Source organism: Rhinopithecus roxellana, chromosome 8 (assembly GCF_007565055.1).
Source record: "Rhinopithecus roxellana isolate Shanxi Qingling chromosome 8, ASM756505v1, whole genome shotgun sequence".
NCBI classification, from domain to species: domain Eukaryota; kingdom Metazoa; phylum Chordata; class Mammalia; order Primates; family Cercopithecidae; genus Rhinopithecus; species Rhinopithecus roxellana.
This window is the reverse complement of record NC_044556.1, coordinates 3,543,630-3,566,443: the sequence shown is the minus strand read 5'-3', so window position 1 is coordinate 3,566,443 and position 22,814 is coordinate 3,543,630. Positions and strand designations below refer to the sequence as shown.

General features: G+C 56.2%; 1 protein-coding gene across 8 annotated transcripts in view; it reads left to right on the top strand.

The window, feature by feature from the left end:
* NFIX (nuclear factor I X) overlaps positions 1-22,814 on the top strand; it is a 103,245-nt gene that overhangs the window by 54,454 nt on the left and 25,977 nt on the right. The gene's annotated exons all lie outside the window — the stretch shown is intronic.

Below are 22,814 nucleotides of genomic sequence, written 5' to 3'. Positions count from 1 at the left end.
CTAGGCCCTGGCAACTGCTAATCTGCTTTGTTTCTATGGATTTGCCTGGTTTTGGATGTTTCATATAAATGAGATCATACACTATGTGGTCTTCATGTCGGGCTGCTTTCACAGAGCATAATGTTTTCAAGGTTCATGTATTTTGTAGCAGCAAGTATCAGTGGTTCCTTTTTTTTTTTTTGAGACAGAGTCTTATTCTGTTGCCCAGGCTGGAGTGCAGTGGCACAGTCTCTGCTCACTGCAACCTCTGCCTCCCGGGTTCAAGCGATTCTTCTGCCTCAGCCTCCTAAGTAGCTGGGACTACAGGCACCCGCCACCATGCCCGGCTAATTTTTGTGTTTTTAATAGAGGCAGGGTTTCACCGTATTGGCCAGGCTGGTCTCAAACTCCTGACCTTGTGATCCACCCACCTCGGCCTCCCAAAGTGTTGGGATTACAGGCATGAGCCACTGCACCCAGCCAGTTCCTTCTTTTTTTTTTTTTTCTCAGCTCACTGCAAGCTCCGCCTCCCGGGTTCACGCCATTCTCCTGCCTCAGCCTCCTGGGTAGCTGGGACTACAGGTGCCGCCACGTCGCCCGGCTAGTTTTTTGTAGTTTTTAGTAGAGACGGAGTTTCACCGTGTTAGCCAGGATGGACTCGATCTCCTGACCTCGTGATCCGCCCGTCTCGGCCTCCCAAAGTGCTGAGATTACAGGCTTGAGCCACCGCGCCCGGCCCAGTTCCTTCTTTTTTAAGGCCAAATAATATTTCATCGTATGGCTGTGCCACATTTTGTTTATCCATTCATACATTGATGGACATTTGGGCTCTTTCCACTTTGTGGTGATTGTGAGTAATGTTGCAATAAACATGCATGTACAAGCATTTATGTGGATGTAGGTTTTGGATTCTCTAGGGTATATACATAGAGAGGAATTGCCCTGTCCTAGAGTTTCGTAACTGCCTTCCTTGCCCATCTTGTCTGCCCAGTGGTGCTGTCCCCTTAGTGGACACCTAGGGTCTCTCTGGGTCAGGGCCCCTGCTGACCCTTCCATCACCACATTCCTTCACTTCCCCTATACTGCGTATTCCAGCATTTGGAGCTTTCTATAGCCCCTGAGTGTGCTGTGCTGTTCCTGCCTCTGGGCAGAATTCTGCTCTTGTGTATCTGGCATAGCCCGTTCCTCTGTTGTCTGGCAGCCTTTTTTTACCCCCAGCCTGGCTGTCACCTCCTTGGTGCAGCCTTCTCCCATATCACTTCTCATCCTCTGAGGCCAATCCCTACCTCTGATGGGGCCTCCATTTTGTCCATTACACACCAGCTTTCAGCTGCAGGGGGGTTTTACCCAGGCAGCTTCTCTGGCTCTGTATCTGTGTGGTACCTGGCATCTAGCAGGTAATTGGTGCTTAACAAACACATGTGGAATTAACTTTAGGCACTGCATGTGCTTTTCCAAGTGTGCATGTCACAGATCTGTGTGTGACCCACACAGATTTGTCTGCCCCTGCAGACATACAAATGAATATAGAATCAAGGTGTACCTACCATTACTCTCTGGACCACTGGGTGTCGGTGGCCTCACAATTGCTTCTCTGTGACCCAGACAGGACTTGGAGAGCTCCAGAGTGATTCTGAGGAAACCCAGTCCCCTTTAACCCAAACAGGTGACCTACTGTTCCAGACTGCTGGGGAAGCTCTGGTCACAGGGGACATGTGACCTGTCTTTTGGCTCTTCCCCTTCACTCCTCTAAGCACGTGGCTGAGTAGTCTGCAGGCAGACGGCCTGTCCCTTCTGAGCATCCAGACCAGCTCCCTTGGAGATAGCCCTGGGCAGGGAGAAGGCAGGCCCCAAAGCAGCCTCCAGGTCCCGGGAGAAAAGCATAGTTGCTACCCTGGTGTTGTTGGTAATGACTTGGCAGTGGAGGGAAGAGGGTGCATACCTCCAGGAGGAAAATAGCAGGGGAGCCACGAAGCAACTGCCCCATGGCTTGGGTGCTGTGTTGCAGATCTCATCGCTGAAAGTGTGGCTAAGGCTGTCCCACCAGGTGTTTGGGATGCTGTCTGGCCCCTATACCAGCCCCACTCAGGGCCAGAGGGCTCTAAATGAGTCACTCAGCTCTGGCTTTGCCAGGTGGCCCAGGGTAGGCGGACGCCTCAGGTGGGCACATCATGGTGCTGCCAAAGACTCAAGGAGGAAGAGGGGTGTGTCTGGCCACTACCCAGGGCTCACTCAGGGTACTAGGGATGGGAGGGAAGAGGAGGGGAATGCACTCTGACCTGATAGCATTGCACAAGTCAGCCGTCCTGCAAGGCGGCTCTTTGCTCCTTTTCTTCCCTCTGTTCTCCCCTGTCCTTCTCTAGCTGGGATTCCAGCTCTAGTCAGCCAGTGACATCTCCTCCGCACCCAGGCCAGTGAGCCAGATTTTTTTCCAAGCCTCAAGTCAGGCAGGTTCGGGGAGGAGACAGCCTCTCAGGCAAGTGAACTCCGGAGGCCTTTCCTGGTAGAAGCCCAGCCCTCCTCCTCCTCCCTCCTTGGCCCTCTCCTCTCCCTGGGCCTCTTCCCCACGTGGCTCATTACAACTCCAGTTGTTCAGGTCTTGACCTCAAGAGCCTTCCCTATTGACCCCTGACCAGCGATACTAATCTGTGTCAACAGGCCCCAGGGGTTAAAGAAACACAACCCGCCGCTGCCGCCTTAGCAGGTGCCTGGAGGGGGCGGGGCGGCTCCCGGGAGCAGCCGGGCGGCGGCGGGAAGGCACTTCTTAGGCACCGCCTCCTCTTCACAGCGCCCGCCTTCTCTGCTCCGGCTTCGTGCTCTCCTGGTTTCTCCACTTCCTTTGCAGACCTCCCTCCTGCCGATTACCCACTCCTCTGTGCCACCACTTCCCTCTGTCTTTCTTTCCTTTGCTGTCCACTCTGCTTGCAGGATTTGAGACCAAACACCCGCAGGCATCCAGGTGGTGCCCGGGTTGATATGCAGCTGCCTGCCCTTGCACCTCTGGGGATTTTGTTAAAACGCAGGTCCTGGGGCTTGTCCAAGTGGGTAGGTCTGGGCAGACTCATGAATCTGCATTTCCACCTAGTACCCAGCTGCTGTTGGTCCTCCAGGCTGTCCCCCAGCCTCTGCCAGCTGCTCCTTTGTCTCCAGGGATGGAGCCATCCTTAGGAGGCAGGGGCACACTGCTGGCCATCTAGGCTGGGGGTAGAGCCCAGATGGGAGCCCACCTGGATGGCACAAACCACCTGAGTGATCCCCCTGTTCTCAGAACACAGGTGGGTCACCTGAGGATGTCCTGGTGACGATGCAGGAGCTGCCAGGCAGGGTCACCGTGAGTCACTGGGGGTCATGCCAGTGAGCTTCCTGCGCCGTTGGCCCTGGCTCTGCTGAGAGCCATGTCAGGGTGAAGGGGGCACACTCCTGGCTTAGATAAGACAATCCAGATTCTCTCAGAGAAACAGTCGCATGTCAGACATGTGCCCTTTCTTGGGATGAACCTAGAGTTGTTCATAGCCTGGCCTTAACCCTGCCGATTGCATACATTGTGCTCATCTCGACCCAGCTGAGGCTGCACTTCTGTGCTTCTTGGGATGGCTCCAGGGCCATGAGGTTGGCACCCCCTGCACCCATCCACACACACAGACCAGAGGAGCGAGCATCATGGGGACAGGGACATTAATCACAGTTCCTGTTCTGCCTGGCACTGCAGCCCTAGTCCCCAGGAGTCTGTGTATTCCCATGTTCCCTTCATCCTGCTCACAGGGAGGTGGAAATCCAGACAGAAACCTGCCTTCTCCTCCATCCCCACTTGAAGCTGCTGGTACTGCTTCTGAGCATCCAGCCTTAAGATGTCCCTTCCTTCCGTGGGGCCCCACAGCCACAGGCTGGCCCTCCTGCAGAGTGCACACCTGCCTGGCAGGAGATGGCCCAGAGAAGGTGCTAAGCAGAATGCAGGGTAGGGCTCCAGCAAGGTCTGGTGTGCTGAGTGGGTTTAGACAGTGTTTTATGGGGGTCTTTCTTGTAGGTCCAGGAAACCTAGATGGCAGTCAGGCTGGCTGAGGGAGCACCCTTGGGTGCTGCCCTCTTTCCGAGTGCTCTACTTCTCTTTGACTTTACTCTCTGTCCCTTAATCACCCCAACCCACCCCTTTTCCTTCTTCCTCTTGGCTGTAGCTCCCTCACAGGGCTGGGGAGCAATAGACAAACTCTCCAAAAAAAATTTTTTTAGTTTCCCAAACTTTTCCAGGTGCCAAGAAGGGGCCAGGGAAACTGTAACTGCAGAGGGGGGAAGGGGAGAGGAAATGTTCCAAGGCCTTCCCTCCCTTCCGCTTGGAGGCAAGGATAACTAGGGGAGCAGGGTGACTCTGGTGCCCTCAGACAGTCCACCTGGAAGGCAGAGAGGCCCCTAACCATCCTAGTCTTGCTACCCCCCAGCCCATCCTCCATCCTTATTCCCAAAGGCCCCAGCAGCATGTAGAGGTAGAGGCAGAGAAGGATGTCAGTGGGGCACCTAGGAACTTCTGGGGTTCAGAAGGGTGGATTTGGGACATATCCCCCCACCAGCCAACGGAGGTCAGGAGCTGAGCGAAGTGGGAGAACCTGTCCCCAAGGGCGCCCTCCCCTGGAGTCTGGGGCCTGATAGAAGAACCTGCCACTGCTGGGGTTGAGGTGTGGGGGAACAGACAGGAGGGGGTAGTGTGTGAAGACAGTGCAGGGATCACTGCCCTCCCCCAGTCCCACCCTCAAGGGGTGCTGCCCCCACCTCTACCGTTCTGTCCATCCACTCCCTGGACACCTCCTAAAACAAAGGCCTCTTTGTGGTCCTGGCCTACTGGCCTGCTGCCAACGGCATTCTTTGCGTGTTTCCTGAGCACGGATCCCAGCTTCGTGGTCAGCTCCTCCCCCACCCAGCCTCCTTCCCGGCCTGACTCCTGGTGGCTCAGAGCAGTCCCCTCTCCTGTCCTGCCCAGGGTCCTTCCCCAGTTCCCATCTCTACCGTGGACAGATCTGGACAGAGAAGAGAGACTCCCAGGAGCTTGGCCACTGGGCCTTCGGTGGGGTTGGGGGACAAGTGGAGGTTCAATTGCATCCCGGCTCCAGCTGACCTTGGTGGAGACCTCTGTTGATGAGATGTTCTCATCTGTAAAGATGGGGAAAATAACCACCCCTTGGGGCTATCAGGCAGATTCAATGTCTACAGAACACAGAGCTCCTGCTTACCGCAGAGTAGAAGAGGCAGTGTGTTACTCAAGCTCCCCATTTCAGCAATGCTCCCTGGGTTCCTAGGGGGCTGGAAGTGGGCTTGGTGGGTGGCTGAGGAGCTCAGAGGAGTCTCCAGAGTCTTGGGTGGGATGTTTCCCTGCACTCCTATGGGGCCCCCAAACCTATGGCCCACTCCTGGGAGTGCTGAGGCCAGTACCCCCAGGGAGTCCTACTCCACCAAGAGTTGGAGCTGGATCCCTAGCAAGTGACTTGCCTGTCCTAGGCCTGGTCCTGCTCTATGTGCCCCTAGCCCGTCCTGGCATCCTTGTCACTGTAACAGCAGTGGGGTGTCCTCCCTGGGTTAGGCATAGCAGGGTGGTGCCTAGAGCCCTGAAAATAGCAGACCTGAGGAGGGCGGGGGTAGGGGGTCCAAGGAGGGATGGCCCAGCTTTTGGAGAACACTTTCAAATGTCAGCAGATGCACACCCCTCAGTCACCAGCCACACTCACACACACAGACACACACGGTCCTAATGAAGTCCTAGATCACTGTTCTGGGGGGTTCCCCCCCTTGTTAAAAAATGTTCATAATTTGGAAAGAAAAGGAGCTTTTTACAAGCTGGCGGCTCTAGGGAACTTTCCGTCGGTTCTTTCTGGCCTCGTGATGGGTGGGGCCCACTTTTCCCTTCCTTCTCTCTCTCCCCCGTTCTCCTAATAATCCCCCCTTTCCAGCCTCACCAAACACACACACCCTTTAGGAGACCTCCCGCCGGCTGTCACCCCAAGAAAACTGGAGGAAAGCCGAGGACCTGTCTGTGCCCTCCTGGGCCCCATCCAAGCACCAGGCACAACCCTCCCTCCCCCCCCACTCCTCCCTCCCGCTGAGAGGTTGGCCCCCACAGGCCTAGAGTCTTCAGATTGCTAAGCTTCCCAGAATCTGTGCCTGGACCCAGGCCCGGCAGCCTGCCTGCCCTTCCCCGAGGACCTGCCCCACTCTCCCGCAGGGTGAGGGTCCCCCGAGTCCTTCTTGCATCCGGGGGCCCCGCCAGGGAGGGCGGTGCTGAGCTCACCGCCTCGGCATCTGCCCTCCCCCTGCCTCTGGTGCGAGGGCCGGCCACACTCCCGCCAGTGCCTTGCTCCCTAATAGCTTTTTAAGTCCAACCACATGTGTCTGCGGAGTGAGGAGCCGCCCCTCACGGGGCCTCGGCTCTCCTCCTCCCTCAGCCAAGACCACCCTCCACTTGGAAGAGCCTCAGGGCTGGGGGAGGGGGAGTCTGCCTCCTGAGAGCCCATCTGCTTGCCCCGGGCCCAGCTGAGGAAGAAGGGGGTGGGCTGAGTGCTTGGGGGTCTCTTTTGGGAGTGTTGCGTGAGGCCAGCCCTCAGGCTCGGCTAGACCCAGGTTCCCCAGCCTCTCCTCTGGGTCCTGCAGTCTAGGATCCTCTCTGTAGGGCAGGCCAGGAGGCGCCGGCTTGTGGGTGTGGGAGCCTGGGTGAGGAGTCCTCATCTCACCTCGAGCCTCCCTGGCCGGCGACTTTGTGCCAGCAAATCTCTCCTTGCACCCAGCCCCACAGGGGTGACCCCCCAGTCGCCCCTCAACTCAATACACGTGTGGTTCCCTGTGCGTGTGAGTAGTCTGTGGGGAGGCCTGTGGGGTGCGGTTTCGCAGAAGGGGAGTGAGGGCTGAAAAGCAACGAGGAAGCAGGCTTGGGGTCCTAATGAGAAAATTGCTTCCAGCCAGGGAGTCCTGCTCTGCGGCTGAAATTGCATCCAGCCCCAGCCAACTTTGCCGCCGCAGTACCCGCCCTTCGGAAGGAGTTGGGGAAGCAGGCGGGCAGGGGGAGGAGCGGGCTTTGCACATGACTCAGGCGCCCCTGCCCCGCTCTATACGCACACACCTTGGAGAGTCTCTTCTGCCTCATGGGGAGGAGCTTGAGGGCCAGGCTTGGCTCCAGACCCGGACCCGGACCCGGACCCGACCCTTTGATCCTTGGGAGGCAGAGGAGGGAGTGGGGAGGGATTCCCTCTCTCTCTCTTGTTCAGTTCTGCTGCACTTACGAGGTGCTCACTGCATGCAGAGGGATTGGAGAGGTGAGCTTGCATAGGGTGGGCCCACCCACCCAGTAGCATTTACTCTTACAGTTAAGAGCACTTTGTTTTCACAAAGATCCTGCATGGAGTCCCACCTTCTAGGATGCTTCATTTGAAATTCGGCCTCCCTGGGGCAGGGTGGGACCCTCTTGCCTGTCCTTCCACTCAGGGGGGCCCAGGGGTGAAAAGCTGGCTTAGCTTACATTCTTCTTTCTGTTCCTCACTTTAAGGGCTCCTGAGCAGAATCAGCTGCAGAATTTGTGGGGCCCAGTGCAAAATGCAAACTTAGAGTGCCTTGTTCAAAAATTAAGACTTTCAAGACAACAACGGTGGAAGTCAAGGTTATGAAGCCAGCCCTGCTTCCAAGGAAAGTTGGTACCACCCAGCAGCCCACTGGTTCAGGGGCTGTGGCCTTTACCCTGATCTGAAACAGGAGGTTCCACCTGCTTGTTTCCTGGATCCTGGGGAATCTCTTTGCAACCTGGCACGGTCATCTCGCTGCTGCCGCATCCCTCAGAGACTCTTACTTAGAGATGTTGGTTAGGGAGGAGGGCTATGAGGGAAGGGAGCAGAATGAGAATGGATCACACCTTCAGTGCTTAGAGAGTCTCAGGGCAAGGCCGCACTTGTCACCCTTAGGTGAACCTGACAGTGGAACCATATCCCTGGTGAGGTGGAACCTGCAGCCTGGGCCCAGCCAGTAGCGGTCAGTGGGACCTACCCCTCCTCCGGGATGGAGCCTCCCCCACCAATGACAAGTTCTGACGGCTGTGCCTGTGCAGAGCGGGAAGCGAGCAGGAGTGCTTGGAGGGAGGGAAAAAGGCAGGAGGAAGGAAACAGCCCCATTGTCATCCCCCAAATTACTGGCTGGGATGGCAAGGGAGGAGGCGGAAAGCCGACATTGTTTACTTAATTAAAAGTAAACAACAATTTGCCGCTGCCAGCCTCCCATTAGCTGTGTGAGAGGAGCCCTAGGAGCTGCAGACTCGGCTTTCGCTCCCACCAAGCCGGCTCCTGACACCACACCCCCAGCCTCGGCTCACCAGGGCCCCGGGCCCTCCCCTGCTCCTGTCCTCTTCAGGCTGAGGAGAGGGGAACAAGCTATTAAAAGTAAATAAATACATAAAAAGAAAACCCACTAGTGTCTCAGAGTCCTGTGGGTCAGGATGAGAATGTCAGAAACTGTCATTTGGTAGGCCAGCATGGGCCCTAGAGACCCCTGAGTGTGTACACTGAGGTCTGGTTGTGGTGGGCTGGGCAGGGCAGGGGGCACTTCTTTGTCCAGTCAGCCAGATGTTGGACTACCTGGGGAAGGCAGCCTCCCTTCCTCCCTCCCTCCCTCCCTTCCCACCGAGGCCCTAGTCTATACTACCTGGAAGCCTGGGCCTCTCTGCCCCGCCTCCCACTTTTTCCTTTTCCCTTTTAGCAGCTTATAAACATCCTTCTCCCATCTTTTTGGCTCTGCTCCCAGAAGGGGGCTGTTCAGGGATCCTGGAGGGCTGGGGAGAGAGGCAAGCTCTTTGGGGCCTAAGGGGAAAAAGACAGCTGGAACTGGCCTCACCCCCAGGACAGTACAGCTACAAGTGACCCTAGGAACAGGGGAGGGGGTTGCCCTAAGTTGGGGTGAGGTGGGGACCCTCCCAACTCCTGCTTCTCTGGAGCCTTCAATCAGGAGGGGTGGTTGGATGGCAAGAAGGGTTTTGCATGGGCTTCCGCCAGGCTCCAGGGGCTGAGCAGGACACCTTTCCAGGCATCTGTCCTCAGGAAAGCCCTCACCTCTCCTGTAGGCCCTGCCTGCAATTATGTAGAGCACAGGCTGGACCTTGGTAGGCATGACCTGAGGCTCATGACTTTAAAAGCTCAGGATGTGTGCTGGGCGCAGGAGCTCACACCCGTAATCAATGCCAGCACTAGGAGGCCCAGGCCAGAGGGTCGCTTGAGCCCAGGGCTTCGAGACCAGCCTGGGCAACATAGGGAGAACTTGCCTCTACTAATAATTTTAAAAAAAATTAGCCAGGGGTGGTAGCATGCAGCTGTGGTCCCAACTACTTAGCCTCCTCAGTAGTTGGGACCACAGGTGCATGCTGCCACCCTCGGCTAATTTTTTAGGAGAGCTAGGAGGATCCTTAAGCCCAGGAGATTGAGGCTGCAGTGAGCTATGATGGCACCACTGCATTCCAGCCTGGGCGACAGGAGCAAGACCCTGTCTCAAAAAAAAGCAAAAAAGAAAAAGAAAAGAAAAAAAAGCTCAGGGCCCGGATACTTGCAGGGAGAGAAGTACAGGAGCACGTGAAATGTACCCAGCTTTATGAAACCATTGCTGAGCCTCCTGGGGGTCAGACAGGCAAGGTGGGGAGGGGTAGGTCTGAGAAAAGAGCTAGACTGAGTGAATGAAACAGCCCCAATCCCCAGGGTGTGGGGGTTGAGAACCCTGGTCTGGAGTTTGTCCTTCCAAGGAAGATTCAGGTCCCCACTATTCCCCTGAGCCACCATCTCACCTTTCTCCTGTCCCCATCCCCCATCGTCATTTGCCTCTTCTCATCTTACTCCTCCACCATGAGGATTCACACATACACATGCACGTGCACACAAGCGCACACATCCCGGGATTCGTGCACATCAGGATTTTCACATGCACTCACACACATAGACAAATCTGGGAAGTCTGTCCCGTACTTAATTGAATTAAAGGACTGGGGTTTGGCAGGACATTGTGTATCTGAGCTGCAGCCTCTTGCAGCCGTTTCAGGGGCTGATGGTTCAGGCTCCCTGTAATTCCAGCTGCTGCTGCTCCCTGTGGGCAGGTGGCTGGGCCTGCGCCTGTCCTCTTTCCCCTTCCCCTTCTCTCTCCTTTTACTTCCCAGGCCAGAGCCCCCGGCACAAGGCCTGGGGAGGCTGGGGACACTCAATGTACTCCTCTTCCCTTTTCTCACTTGCATTTTGGAAGCTAGTGGGAAGCTAGGGCCTCCTGGGGAGGAGGTACCCCCAGCGTGAGGCCAGGGGACTGTCAGAACAGAACAGTCCAGGCAAATCCCTGCTTCCAGGTTTTCTGCTGACCATTCTTGGGTGGGAGCTGGAGGCTGCTTGCCACTGGTTGGAAAGTGGACACACTTCTTGGCCAAGCGTAAGCCACCTGGCTTTGACTGAAAGGTGGAGAGTCTGGTCTAAGGGCTTTGGGGAACCCTACTAAAGTGGCCAGGAACCATAATGGTTGGGGGAGTGGTGCCAGTGGATGGGGTGTGCTGCAGGGCAAGAGGGATGCTTTTTTTCTCTTCTTTCTAATTTGATTTAATTAGAATTCTTTTTTTTTTCGAGACGGAGTCTCACTCTGTAGCCCAAGCTGGAGTGCAGTGGTGGGATCTCGGCTCACTGCGCCCTTCCCCTCTGGGGCTCAAGCGATTCTCCTGCCTCAGACTCCCAAGTAGCTGGGACTAGAAGCATGCGCCACCACACCCAGTTAATTTTTTTGTATTTTTAGTAGACATGGGGTTTCACCATTGTTGCCCTGGGTGGTCTTGAACTCCTGAGCTCAGTTGATCCACCCGCCTCAGCCTCTCAAAGTGCTGGGATTACAGGCGTGAGCCACCACACCCGGCCAAAAGGGATGTTTTTGACCTCCATTTCTTCCCTCCACTTCAGCCTCTGCTTTGGCAGGCTCTGGGGGTGGCAGTAAGCCTGTTCTCAGCTCCCCTTTACTAGGGACAGGTGATCCGGCCGCTCCTTGGAGAACAGAGTGGTTGAGCTCAGGCCCCACCTCTCAGAGGGACCTATTACAAGAGCCCAGCCCCCATTCTGAGGAAGCCTTGGATGGACCATTCCTGGTCCAGAGCCTGAGGCCATTGGAAAGGGCCTATATCCGGAACGGGTGAAGGAGAGAGCCCGGGAGCCTCACTGTGGGTGGGAGGGGCGTGGTCAACCAGCCTTGCCTCCTGGGACATCAGCTCCCAGCCTGTGCTGCACTCTCTGACCACGCCTTTGTGGGGCACCTGCTGTGTGTAGAATCTACCCCGAAACCTATAGCTTAGGAGAAGCATGGGCAAGCTGCTAATGGCTGGTAGTATGGGTGTCCAGGGACCTGTTGGAGGAGCCCAGTCCAGCCCTACATGTGTGACCCTTGGTGCTTGGCAAGGCAGGGGGGTAGGGAGCAGTGCTCGCACAGCCAGCTAGACTGTTTTGCTCTGGGGCCTGAGGATTAGGGGGTCAGGGAAGCAACCAGGCCCAGCCCCGGGCCCTGTGAAGCGATCTGCACTGCCCAGGGTCAGAGGGATGGGGGGGGGGTAGGCCTCACCTCGGCTAACCTCCCAGCGGAACAAAGGGGCCTTTCTCCACGCCCGCCCGGGAGGGTGTGCCCGCCCGGCTGCTGCCGCCACTGCAGAGGGCGCTGATTTTTTTTTTTTTTTCTTCCTGACTTTTCTCCATTTTTCTCTGTCTCTGGTTCCTGATCTCTGACTTTTAGTCTCAGTTTTTTCACTTTTTATGGGGGTGGGGTAGAGATCTTCCTTTTCGAGTGTTTACCAATTGCAGAGACAAGTCTGCACTGCCAAAAGGTAAGGACATCCTGGGTGCGTTAGGAATACTCCTGGGGTCACATGGCCTTAGACCCCCCCCCCAAATCGAGGGCAGCTCCGTTCTGAAAGAAGCAGGCAGGACTCAGAGGGGCAGCCACGCAGGGTGGGACCGGGCCCACTGGATAACCCCCAGTCAAGCTATGTACCTGGCAGGTCCCCCGCCTTCTGTTCGCCCACACATTTCGCGGCCCCCTTTCCATCCGGCCCCCGCATCGCAAGCTGTTCCTAATCAATGCGAACGGGAAACTCGGCCCTCACATCACATCACATCACGGGATGTGTTTGGCAGCGACAGCAACAGGAGCCGCTGTCACGGGTAGCTCCTTCCTTGGTGCATAATTCAGGGTCCGAGTGGCCTGGGCCTGAGTGAGTTCTTCTCCTGCCTCTTGGGACCCCCTGGGTATGCAGAGGGAACCACATCCCCTGTAGCTCTGGGCCGGTAGCTGGCCACGCCCCGCCGCAGCCCTCGGAGGGCAGCTAGTGTTAACTCGCTGCGCCACCTAGCTACGGCATCGGGTAGAGCAGCGCTTCGCTGCCTGAACCGCGTCGCTTCCTGAGCCGCGCCTCTCCCTGAGCCCTGCTGCCCGGCAGTTTGGGGAAAGCCTCTTTTTGGTCCTTTAGGGAGTTATGAATGAGGAATTTGGCACCTGCCAGTCGGAGGATCAATGTCACTTTGTCCTTTCAGCAGCCTTTGCTGTCCTTATGCAAGCTTGATACTGTATAGTATATAAAACTGAAAGTTAAAATATGTTCAAAAGAAAAAACTCTGTAAAAATCCCCACTCACATCTCATGGTGCTGAGCAGGTCTTAGTTGTGTTGCACCAAGAAGCAGGAGAAATACACTGAAGGTCTAACAGCAGCAAGTCTAGGATTTGGAGCCTAGGCTTCTGATTCCAGGCCCAGGGCTCTATGCAGCAATCGGTGCCATCCATTCAGCCCAGCCCTGCCCAGGCTCTTAGGGCTCCAAGCTGGAAATTTGCAGTCAGAGGCCCAGATTCCTCGTATTTCCTCTGGACAGTGGCTGCTTTAGAGTCTCCACGGCAAGGAGAGGAGCAGGCCTGCGAGAGAGTGCTCCGCTGCCTTTCCGTGCTGTGCTGTTCTCAGTAAGGCTCCAGTTCCTTCCTCTGGTCATTCCAACCCTTGAGTATGGCGCAAGTATGTCCAGTCCTGTGTCTGGAACCACCTCGGCTTTGCAGGAGGATTAGCGGCATCGGGGTTTCCACATTAATTCACTGGACATGAGTGTCGGTGGTTGGGCTGCAAGAAAGCTATTCTTTCTTCAGGAAGGGGAAGGTGTCAGCTAGTGCCTCTGTTCTCTGGGTGGTCAGTGTAGCCATGGTTTGAAGAAGGATCTAGAAGGGTCTCTTCGGAGTCTTATCATCCACTGCAGGTGTGCTTTGAGATGTGGGGGATGTAGCAGCAAACAAAATCAACAGAGAGGGCTTGTCCTCAAGGGGCTGATGGTCTAGTGGGGTGCTCCTGGTCAGGACCTCCTGGCCTGAGTGGCCTGGTGGCCAGGTCTCTGGGGCTGTCCTACCTTCCAGAGCTAGAGTCTCCCACTTCCCCAGCCATGGACCAGCCAGAGGTTCCCTGTGTAGGTGGGATTTGGAGGAAAGGCTGTTTAGTTCCCAGCCTCCAGGTGGGAGAAGGGCCCCACTTAAACATCTGATTATGGTGGGCATTTGTGTTTGTTGCTTGTCCATGAGCCAGGCTCAGTCTCTGCCGCACCAAGGCAAGTCTCTGGGTGAAGGAGACCCCATTGGAGTCACCAGCCTGGGTATTGAGTGCTCTCTCATAGGTCATAGGGGTTGAGGATGTTAGCACCTGAGGAGGGGAGGCAGGTGGCTTCGGCCTAACTCCCACTTCCCCACAGGGTGAATTGACGTAGGTGGGTTCTACAGTTCTAATCCCAGGCCCTGAGGCTTCCTGGATGGATTCTTCCAAGGAAAGGGAACAGTGGAGGGAGGCAGGAGCAGAATTCTGCTTAGGGCCAGAAAGAGAGCAGGGGGCAGAGAGAGGTGGTGGGAGAGGCTGATGCTCCCCAATCCTTGCCTATTCTCTGTCCCTTTTGATTTCCTCAGGCAAATAGGCAGAGAGCTTAGGGACCTTCCCCTGCCCTGGGCTAAAGTGGATTTCCTGCTCTATAGGGTCTCACTTCTTCCACCTTCCTTTTCTTGGCCACTTGTTCCTTCTCTGAGCCTCCTCCTTTTCGTTTTCCTTTTCCTTTTCCTTTTCCTCTTCCTTCCCTCCCTTCCCCAGAAGCATTCAGGGGTGGGTGAGTAGGGGCTGCTTGTCCTGGGGTCTCCCCAGCTCCTCACTCTGCTGAGTGCCCACCAGACAGATGCTGGCAGCTACATGCAGCCCAGCAGTTGTGCACACAAAGCTACTCCTGAGTATCTTTAGGAAAGTTTTCCTCTTTCTGTTTTTTTTTTTTTTTTCTTTTCCCAAAGGAATAATTTCCTCTCTGCTCTTTTTGGTTTTGCCCTCTTTCCCTGCCTCTCTCAGAATCTTGTATTGTACTTCTCTGATTCTTTTTGCCCCAGTCTTCTTTCTTTGCTTTGACCCTGATTCTCTGCTGTGGCTCCTCCTTCTCTCTCTCCCTCTCTCTCTATCTTCTAGTTTTAGTTTTAGTTTTGTCCTTTGGTTGCTCTCTGGCTCTGGGGCTTCCTGCCTTCTCTCATCCCTCCTCTAAACTCCTGCTTATCCCAGGCGCATCCCTTGAGTGGCCTGCAGAGCCTCTGCCTCCTGCTTCTTATACCAGGTTGGCATTAGGGTCTGGAGGACTCTGTCCCTTTATGAATAATTAGACCAAGGGTAAGTGTATATGGGGGTAGGAGGAGGGTGATGCCTAGCCCTGGGAGGTGGGGACACTATTAATAGCCCCAAGAGCAGCTGAGGGTGAGGGTGATTGTCTGGCCAGCCTGTCCTGTCCTGGGCAGCTCAAAGGGCCAGAAAGGGCAGTGCTGGAAATAGAGAAAGTGGGTGGGGGTGGAAGAGCAGCTCTGCTGGCCCCTAACTGGGATGGGACACCCCCTCCCCAGGGCCCCTCTCTTTTCTTGGCATGTGGGGTGTGGAGGACATTCTCCACTGTCACTTTTTCTTCGTCAGGTTGGGAAGGGGATAGAAGCTTCAGGGACTGGGGGCCACTTGCCTGGACCCCACCATCACATGACTCCTGGCCCCAGGCCCTCTCAGAAATGCTGGCTCCAGCTGCTGGCTGAATCGTGGCACCAGCCAGCACTGCCAGGAGAGGCGCCTGGCCTGGCTGCCCATGGGCCTGTGCCTGTGCTCCTGGTTTTCTCAGCTCTCTGTATTCTAAGGCTGGGCTGGGCTGGGCAGGCCTTGGGCCTAAGCACTCCCAGAGTCTGGGGGGACAAGCTGTATCCTCCCTGTGCCCTGTTGGCCCTCTCTCCCCCAACCCCATTTCTAGTATAGTGAGTATCTTGAGACCACTGGATGGCTACTGCACACCGATGTGGGGAGGGATATGTCTGTACGGGTGTCTGCCCAGGTTCTGCCATTATATTTACAGAGAAGCCTCCCCGTTGCTCTTTGTAGATGGTAGTAGGCCAGGCCCCAAGGGAGCCCCTCTGCTCACTGGCAGTGGTCTCACCATGTACTCAAGAGCATAAGCTCCTGGGGAGGGGAGCTGAGGGTTAGCCACAGCTTCCCCCCGAGGGTGGGAGGTGGCATTTGAATAGAGTTGAGAAGGAGGAATAAGCGTTCAGCAAATGGAGATAAAGGAAAATAGTAATCCAGGTGGAAGGACAGGCGACGTTTATGTAGCCCCAACTATGAGCCAGGCCCTGAGCTAAGCACCTTATTATACATATTTTCTCATTTATTCCTCACCCAGGAATGCTAATGGTAGATGTTATCTCCCTTTTACAGATGAGGAAACAGTTCATAACTTGGCCAAAGTCACGGGCTGGTAGGTTCTGGAGCATGGATGTGAATTTGGGGGAGCCCTGGCATGCCGTTGCTGGCCACCCACCTCCTTCCTCTTCCTACCCTCCACTTCAGCCTGCCCCCTTCGGCCCCTGTTTGCTAGGGCAAGGCCAGCTCACCCAGGACAGGGTATCCAAAGTGGTAGAGCACTGTGTTGTACCCCCTCAGTGGACACAGGCTCCAGACCAAGGGCACCTCCCTGGGTAGGCCAAGGGCAGGCTCAGAGGACAGGTGAAGCAGTGGCTGCTGCCTTTCTCCATCTCCCCAAGATGTTTTTCTTTGCCTTCTTCTTTGCCTGTTCTTTGCCTGTCATCTTCAATCTCTTCTGCTCTGATGGGAATTCCTGCCTCAGGTATCTCTGAAACACCCCAGACAGTGTTGCCGCCGTGCCCTGGGTCCACTTGTTCCCTCCATAGTCAGGTGTCTGAGGTGCCAGGTTTGGTGCTGGGTCACCTTGCCATGGGCAGACCTAGGGGGAGCCTGCAGGCCCACTCGCATGTCTCATTGCTGCTGTGACTGGGGGGTCTCATTTATTAACTTGTTGGGCTGGTCCTGGAGTGGCCATTGGCAGATGGGCCTTTGTCCACCTGCTGGGTGCTCTGCTCTGCACTAGGGGCATATCCCTTCTCTCTCTCCTTTGCTAGCCACTGCCTGTCATCCCTTGGGGAAGAGCAGCTGAGCATTCAGCTCCCCAGTGCCTCCTGGTTTCTCCCACTGTTCCATGCCTGGGCCCATCTCCAGGAGTTCTCCCTGGGCTGGGGACAGCTGCTAATGAACCGGAGCCGGGCAGAGAACGCTGAGCAGCTCACACCAAAAAAACTCCCTGGAGGGCTCCAGGGCCACTTGCTGGGGATGGAAGGGAGGTGGGAGTTCTGTTGTTTTCTTGGAGGAAAATTTTGAGCTTAGGAACACCTTTCTCATTTTATGAGGGAGGCAGTGATGGGCTGTGTGGCTGGAAGGCTTCTGGCTAGGAGTCTGTCTCCACATGGGGAGTGGAGGCAACCAAAGACTGTAGGAGACAGGCCTTCTTCACCTCGACACCGTGAGGGGCCTGAGGCTTTCAGATGAAGCGTGAGACTGCTCTGCTGGTCTCCTGGGTATAAGATAAGCTGATGGATTTGCTTTCTCCTCGCTTCCCGAAGCCTCACTGCCGAGCCGTGAGTCCTGCAGTAGTCAGGCCTGGCCCTTGCTCCAGGGGCACCCATAGAGGCCGGGATGCATTGGAATGGAGAAAGTAGTTCTTTCTGGGGTCAGGAGATGGAGAGGGGAATGTCCCATCCAGATGCTGGCCCTTCATCTGCCAGGTTCCTGTGCCTTCCCTACCGCCCCCACCCCCACAATGGCTTTCCTTGAGCCTAGGCCCTAGCGGCAGCCAGAGCAGGCCTAGACCACATGTGAGTGTGACTCAGTTTCTTCCTCTTTCCTGTCACTTATCCCCTCTGCCATGTCCTCATCCCCCATCTCCAGCAGGTCAGTCAAGTCAAAGGCGGAAGCCCCTTTGGACCTATGAGCAGGGAGGGAATGAGGAAAGGGGAGAGGACAATAATGGGGTGACATGTTCCCCTGTCCTTATCCCTGCCCCCACCCACAGCTTGAGGGCTATGCTTCTTGCTGAGGCTCCTGCTTTAAACCATGTGAGACTCTAGGGATGACAGAGGAGGAAAAAACCTGCCACCTCAGGATGACTCCAGGATGTGTGTGTGCGTGTGTGTGTGTCTGTGCACATGTGTGTGTGCACATGCATGGTGGCTGGTGGGGCAGGTGAGGAATGGAGAGAAGGAGAGGAAGACCCTAGAAGCCCCGTGGGCCCAGGCCCTGGCCAAGCCTCACCCCACCCCCTCCACCCCCCATCTGCCCTCTGGCTGCCCTGCATTCTCAAGGACTTCCTCGGTCCCCTGAGTCTCCTGTTTGCTGAGACGGGGAGAACCCCTCTGTGACCCGTCCCCTCAGCCCCCCATCTATCCACCATTCCCCTCCTCAGGGTGTCTCAGATTCTCAGACTTGGGTTTCAGGAGGCACAATAGTTACATTCTCCAGTTCTGATTGCTACCAGGCGGGGCCTCTGGCTCCCCTTGAGATTGGGTTTCCCGTGCCCTGGACGCTCCGGAATCTCAGAGGAAAGGGGAGAGAAGTAGGAGGCGGGTGCAGTGCTGGGAGGGCCAGTGATTGGCCCCAGAATCGCATCAGCCCTTCAGAGGATGGGGTGTTATAGCTGCCCAGAGGCACCCCCAGAACAGAATGTACCCCCACTTACTTCTGGAACGTCAGGCCTGGGAGGGCCAGGGGATGGGCAGGCACACCCCAAGAGCTGTTCTCCCCATTTCCAAAGGCCTGCAGTTCCTGCAGAATTGAAGGGGTTCCTCTCTGGTGGCTCCAGATGTACCATCTCACTCCACCCTTTCTTGACAGCGAGAAGTGGCTAGTGTCACCTCCGTGTGTGTGTGTGTGTGTGTGTGTCTGAGAATATGAGTGTGTGCATCCAAGTGTATGCACATGCCTGGGTATGCATATGTGGGTTCAGCTAAGGCCAAATCTGTGCACGCCCCTCAGCCTCCCTAAAATTTGTTAGGCCAAAGTCCGTGGGGGCAATTGGCCAGCAAATTATACATGGCTCCTTTCACAGCACAAGTTTGTTTCGAGTGGGAGCTGAGGCCAGTGTTGGCTGTAGCCAGCAGGAATTCTTCCCTCACCCTAGTGGGAGCCATAACTATCTCCCCATCTGTAGCTGGAAAAATATTATACTAAAATCATGCAGTCGGGTGTGGTGGCTCACACCTGTAATCCCAGCACTTTGGGAGGCTGAGACGGGTGGATCACGAGGTCAGGAGATCGAGACCATCCTGGCTAACACAGTGAAACCCCGTCTCTTCTAAAAATACAAAAAATTAGCCGGGCCTGGTGGCGGGTGCCTGTAGTTCCCAGTACTCGGCAGGCTGAGGCAGGAGAATGGTGTGAACCCGGGAGGCAGAGCTTGTGGTGAGCTGAGATTGTACCACTGCACTCCAGCCTGGGCGACAGAGCGAGACTCCGTCTCAAAAAAAAAAAAAAAAAAAAAAAAAAAAAAAAATGCTGTCAATTGGAGTTTATATGCAACCCCAGGCTCCTCCTGGCTGCTGGAGCTTCCCCTCCAGAGCCCTACTGAAGAGGCAGAGTCCTCCTGGAAACAGGCACAAGCACACGTGCCTGCAAACAGCAGAAGGAAGAGAGGGAGGTGCTGAAGAGGTGAGGGGAAGGCAGAGGAAGGACAGAGGGAGGGGAGCCAAGGGAGACAGGGAAGTAAGATCACAAATGGGGATCCAAGGGGAAAGGCAAAGAGCTGCATAAAAGAAGTAAGGTGAGGACTTGTTCTGGGGGCTAAGAAGGGGAGCTGGTGTGGGTGTGAGAAGGGAAATTTTGCAGGGGAACTTTGTGGCTGTTCCAGGGGATACTGAAGGGCCCCCAAGGAAGAGAGGGGCCCAGAGTGGCCACTTGGCTGAGGCTGGCTCTGGGCTGGGCACTGCCAGAGGCCTCCAGCCCACAAGCTGTTGATGCTGGGGAATGACCCGTGGTGTGCAGATGAATACAGAGTGGCCCCAGAACCTGGAGCCAAATCCCGTTTCGAAGGCTTGTTCAACAGAGCCCACTTGGGCCCATGCGGAGACAGAGTCCAGTCTTATCGCCTGTCCCTTCACAGCCCTCCCTTCCAGATGTCTGCAAAGTGGCCAGAACCATGGGCAGGGGAAGCCTCTGCCTCAGAGACATGGATCTCATGAGTAGCCCAGGTCCCCAGAGAAGGATAACAAGCAGAGTTGCGTCTTTGTGTGACACGAGTCAGCCTGACACCCCCAAACAGCATCGAGAATGAGCTGTGGGCTCTGAGATACTCTCCCTCCCCTAGCCTGGCCCAGAAACCAGGGACTTCGAATGCTAGCCTGGCCAAGGCACCTGTCGGACACAGCGACTGGGCTCAGGTTTTAGGCAGCTGCATTTGATGGGCCGAGTGGAAAGCAGCTGAGAGCACAGAAAGATCTCTCCAGCTCCCAGCACCAGCATGGAGGGAAACTCTGAGTTGGTGTGGGGCGAGGGGAAGCAGCAGCACCCACTCTATCCCATCTCCAACCAGTCTCTCCAGGAAGCACCGGGAGCCACAGTCCCTGAAGTGATTGGGAGGGTGGTTGGGTGGCCCTGAACTTGGAGGTATGCAGTTAATGTCCTCACTGGCTGGCAAGCAGGCTGGAGAGAAGCCTGAGGCCAGAAAGGCTTCCAGGGGACATGGCCCCAGAAGACTGAGGAATGAGAGACACAGCCCTCGGGGGCGTGGGCCGATGACAGAGGATAAAAGATAAAAGATGGAGCCCGGCACCTGCCTGCGTTGTGCCAGCCAACACTGTCCCTGCCCCTCCACTGGTCCATAGGCCACCAGCTGGCCCATTGTCCCCAGTGAGAGAGCACACTCTGGAGGGGGCTCCCTTGTGGGCAGGGGCTCACTCATGCACGCCTGCCTGGCAGGGACTGCCAGGGGAGAGCCACCCCGGGCTCAGGGGCGAGGAGGGAAGAAGGGGGGTGGCCAAGAGACGGAGCGTGGAGACTGAGTGGGAGGCCCGGCCAGAGTCTGGGAGGCCGCCCTCCACCTTCATAGCGGAGAACAGAGCCCTGCCGTGCTGCAGTCAGGTCCCCTCCTGTGTTGTTGGCAGTGGGCAGTGTGCGGGGCCTGTGAACAGGAGATAAAGAGTTCAGGCAGAGTGTTTTTCCTCACTAACCGTGGATTTGTGTATTTGTTCAGCTGGTGGCTGTGATAAGCCCCATTCTGCCAGATAAAAGCAGAGCAGCCACGAGGCAGGGCCTGGGGAGGGGCATCCTAAAGGGGCCTTCCTCCTCTCTGTCCCAAATCCCGGGGTTATCCCTTCCCCCGGGGAGCCCAGACAGGCAAGGCAGTCACGATATGGAGATGCTCTGTAGCTCCTGTCGCCCGGGGGGCTGTCCAGAGCAGGCCCAGACCTCAAGGCAAGGCTCCCCAGAGAGCCCACCAGGTAAGAAAGCTGGCCCACATTGCGCTTCTGGTGGGCAGGACATGTCTTTGCTTCCCCAGGAGCCCTTCTACCATGGACCTAGTGGCCTCTCTGGGCCCTGCAGCCACTTGCTGGTTCTTGCCAGCCTCCTTCCTCCATCTATCCAAGGCACATCCCTGAGCTGACAGGGTGCTCAGAGACCTTCCCCTGTTACGTCCCTGGTGTCCCGAGGTACCTGCCGCCCTCTCGGGACAGGGGTCTACTCTTGTTGAGCTAGTTAAGGCCCTGGGCCTTGAGATGGCCTGTGAGGACTTCAGCCACCTTTGGGTAGAGCTGCGGTGTCCCCCGCTCCTGGCCTCAGCCTTCCCTGCTCCTTTCACTGTGCTGGCCAGAGGGGAGAAGGGGAACACCACTTGAGCAGATCAGTGGGGCCCTGGCTGCAGCTGCCCCGGCCGCAGGCCTGGCTCCTGTGCCTCTGAGCCTGGGTCCAGATTTCCCATGTCTCTGCCTTTTGTCCTGGAGCTGAGCTGAGCATGTCAGGGGCCGGCGGTGGCGGCATTGTGGGCCTCCGGCTGGGGCCGCCAGCCGTAAGATGGCTGCCAAGGTCTAAAATGGCTGCCAGCAGCGCCCGGAGCAGCGCCCGGAGGCGCGTGGCAGGGGCCTCGCTCGCACTGGATCCTCGCTCCTTCTTGTTCCTTTACACAGAGCTAATAGTAATAACAGCAATAACATTTTGGGGCTGTGTCCTGATTTAGAAGGATTTCCTGTCTGTCGCGCTCTCCTGGAGCCCCATTTGTCTCTGCCTCAGTCGCTGGCCCACCTCCATCTCTTTGTCGGGTTCCCTCTCGGCTGTCCCTGGGCTGAGTACACGCATGTGCATTCACACATGCGTGTGCACAGGCACATGGCTTACCATCTCCACTTGGCCTTTTGCAGTGGGTTGGGACCGCTCCCATGGGGTGAACTCTGAGGCTTCCTTCTTTTTCCCCTGACTCTACTGATCCATCTCTGGAGGGCTTGTTGGGGACCGAGTTGTCCCTAGGATGGGTGGGGTTCATAGCAGAGAGACCCCTGGGCAGCAGAGTGGGGACCATGTGCCCCTCGCTGACCTCTGCACATGTTTGTGAGGCTGTGCCGTTCCCAAGCCATGATTTAGAGCAGCCACAGGACTGGGGTCTGAGGAGGCCCTGGGGCGGGCTGCCTGCTCCGTAGACCCCTTGGCTGCCATTCCTGGACCTGCTGGGGCTCAAATCAGACCCAGAAACCCAGCAATGGGCCAAGGTGAGAGAGTGAGGTACTGTCAAGAAAGTTCACATTCATACCATGCTATGGCACAGAGAGGTTGCCCTCTCAGGGAACATGGGTGGGCTTCCTCCAGAGCAGAGAGTGCCACTAACAAAGAGATGGCTCAGGGTGGGAACCTCTTTTGCCAAACATATCACCAGGGCTGAGCAAAAGGGGAGGTATGGAAGGATACACCCCAAACCAGAGGTGGTGAAGTGTATCCTTCCATATTAAAAGCGCTTGTTAGCACTTTCCGTATTAAAAAGAACTACTTTTTCTTGACTCACTACAATAGGATTTATTTTTTGGAATTAAAAAATCAAAGTTAAGTGGGGATGGGGTGGAGGGGGAGTCGGGTCTGAAACAGTCACCCTTTTTCACCCGTTACATTAAGGCAGGTAGCCTGGAGCGTGCCAGTGCTTTCAGCCCCAGACGTGGTGGGGCCCTCATGCTGCAAGCAGGGGTGCCACCCAGGTGGTCTGCATCCTGTCATCCAGCCCCAGCACCTAGCTCTGTTCCTTGCCTCCTGAGTGACAGATGGGGTCCCTCACCCCAACCCTAGGGGTGATGTCACCTTTTGGGAACCACCTTTATGGTGGGGGCCAGCAGGTTGAATCAGGGTGGTGGCGAGACCCAGGAGGCAGGAATGCTCTTTAAAGTTGGGCAAAGCCCTGGCCAATACCAAGGCAAGGTTTTCAGATGCCACCCCTAAGTGGTCCCCCTGTGAGCAGCTGATTCTTCACCAAATGCCTGGCTT